The 2,716-nt window shown below is 34.1% G+C and overlaps 1 non-coding gene across 1 annotated transcript; it reads right to left on the reverse strand.

The window, feature by feature from the left end:
• Positions 1-552: 552 nt before the first annotated feature.
• LOC138153378 (U6 spliceosomal RNA) lies at positions 553-659 on the reverse strand. Its single transcript, XR_011166359.1, has one exon. It is a non-coding gene; the product is annotated as a U6 spliceosomal RNA (small nuclear RNA).
• Positions 660-2,716: the final 2,057 nt, after the last annotated feature.

Below are 2,716 nucleotides of genomic sequence, written 5' to 3' on the forward strand. Positions count from 1 at the left end.
TATAAATGACTATTATTGTTGTAGATTCCTTCTATTTCTTGGGAATTAAGACTTTATCAGAGAAACTTACTACAAAGATCCTCCCCCAATTAACTATTTCTCTTCTAATCTTAGGTATATTGGATTTGTTTGTGAAAAAAACTTTTAAATTACATGTAATCAAAATTTTCTATTTTACCTTCTGTGATCCTCTCCATCTTTTATTTGATCATGAACTCTTCATCTGTGCAGAGGTATGGCATGTAATTGGCTCAATGGATAGAATTCTGGACCTGAAATCAGGAAGACTGAGGCTTAAATCAATCCTTAGGCATTTGCTAGTTGTGTAACCCTGGGCAAGTCAATTAATTTCTGTGTGTCTCAGTTTCTTCAACTGTAAAAAGGGGATTATTATAGTTCCTTTCCTACAGGATCAAATAATCTAATACCGTAAATAGGTTAGCACAGTGACAAGCACATAGGAAGGTGCTTAATTCATTAACTCATTCCCACCTTCCCTATCCATATGTTTGAAAGGTAATTTCTCTTTTTTTCTTTCAATTTGTATTTATAAAATAAATAAAATATGTCACAAATGTGTTTATTATCCTTTACTGAGGGGCCATGTGAATATTCTTTGCATATTTTCAATTTTGGTTTACATGTTACCAATTGAGCAAAAGGACTTCACTTTTTTTTAATGGCCCTGAGATTAGACTCAGAATTTTATTTTTTAAAAATTAATTAACTTTTAGTTTACACCATTCAGTTCTACAAGATTTTGAGTTTCAAATTTTCTCCCCCTCCCTCCCCTCCCCTGCCCCCTCCCTAAAATGGCATGCAATTTGATATAGGCTCTACGTTTACATTTATATTAAACATATTTTCACATTAATCATGTTGTAAAGAAGAATTATAACCAATGGAATGAACCACAAGAAAGAAGAAACAAAACAAAACAAAAAAGAGAGAAAGCAAATAGTATGCTTCAATCTGCATTTAGACTTTGTAATTCTTTCTCTGGATGAGAATAGTATTTTCTATCATGGGTCTTTTGGTGTTGTCTTAGAATGTTGCATTGCTGAGAAGAGCCAAGTCTATCAAGGTTAGTCATCACACGGCTTTAACTGTGTACCGATGTTCTTGTTCTACTCCCGTCACTCAGCATCAGTTCATGTCAGTTTTTCCAGGTTTTTCTGAAGTCTGCCTGCTCATAATTTCTTATTATATTCATATACCACAACTTGTTCAACCATTCCTTGCAATTTCCAGTTCTTTGACGCTACAAAAAGAGCTGCTATAAACATTTTTGTACATGAGGGTCCTTTTCCCATTTGTATGATCTCTTTAGGATACAGCCCTAGAAGTGGTATTGCTGGGTCAAAGGATATGCATATCTTTTTAGCACTTTGGGCATAGATCAAAATTGTAGGAGTTCACTTTCTAAATGGGGGAGAGAACATGAGGGAAGAAAATTTTTAAAAAATTACATAATAATTTTGTTATATATTTAAAAGGAGAAGCAAATGGTACATAATAGAGTTACAATTTCATAAGCAATCTTTTTTTATTGTACTACATTATGGAAATTCATGTTTTATTCCATAAATTAAAAATTAAATTAAAAATAATTTGAACCCAAGTTTTCTGGGCTCCAAGGCCAGGAAATCTATTATGGCATATTCCTCTCCACATCAAAAGACTAAACTGTGGGAATAGAACACAAGGGAGAAGAGATGTAGCTGTATTGCTGGCTAGATACTCGCTGGGATTGAATGGCTACCTAACCATCAATTGCATCTGAACTCAGTGATGAATGCAAGCTTTGCTGAAGATTACCTGCCCAGAGAGAAGAAATCATATCCACTATCTGCAAGACCCAATAACTTTCTCACCAAAATTAAGCTAAAATCACCCACAAAATCTGTTATCTCTTATGGATTTTTTCTTTGTTGATAGTGGACTTAGCTATGTACATGGCTGGATTAATGTGTCCTAATTGTATGACAATTCTTTCAGATGGAAAAAAAATCAATTCTTTCGGTCTATTTTGTTTGAAATTTATAATGAATTGATTGTCTACTTGATCCATATATTTCCCCCAGTCATTTCTGAGTAATTCTGTTCATGTCCTAAATGTTTAAAATATACCTAATGGCAGCTGGCTGGTGTAATGGATAGAGTACTGGACTTGAAGGCAGGAAGACTTGAATTCAAATTTCTAGCTATGTGACCCTGGGCCATTTACTTAATCTCTCTATGCCTCATTTTCCTCATCTGTAAAATGTAAATAATCCATCCTAGGGTTCTTGTGAAGATAAAATGAGAACATTTGTAAAGAGTTTTGTAAACTTTAAAGCACCTTATAAATGCTTACTTTTACAAATAATAAAGATCTCAACTAGGTAGTTCAGTAAATAGAGTATCAGTCCTCGAGTCTGGAGGATTTGAATTCAAAAATGGCCTCAGATACTAACTGGGTGACCCTGGCAAGTCACTTAATCCTGAATGCCTCAAATTTTTTTTCAATGGTCTAATAGGTTAACTTGTTTGTAGAAGTTATATCCTACCTGCTTTCCAAAAAAAAAAAAAAAGGTTTGAGGTTGCAAAAGCCATTTTATTGACAACACTGTTCCTATTCTTTTATCCCATTTTGTCCTCCCAGAAGAGACTATTTCAAGTGCCTCCTATTTGTATTAGGCTCCACCAGTGGCCTACTTTGGACAGTGGATAAAGT

The sequence above is a fragment of the Petaurus breviceps genome, unplaced genomic scaffold (assembly GCF_028583685.1).
Source record: "Petaurus breviceps papuanus isolate PSGF00001 unplaced genomic scaffold, PetGlider_PUasm1.0 90977, whole genome shotgun sequence".
Lineage (NCBI taxonomy): Eukaryota > Metazoa > Chordata > Mammalia > Diprotodontia > Petauridae > Petaurus > Petaurus breviceps.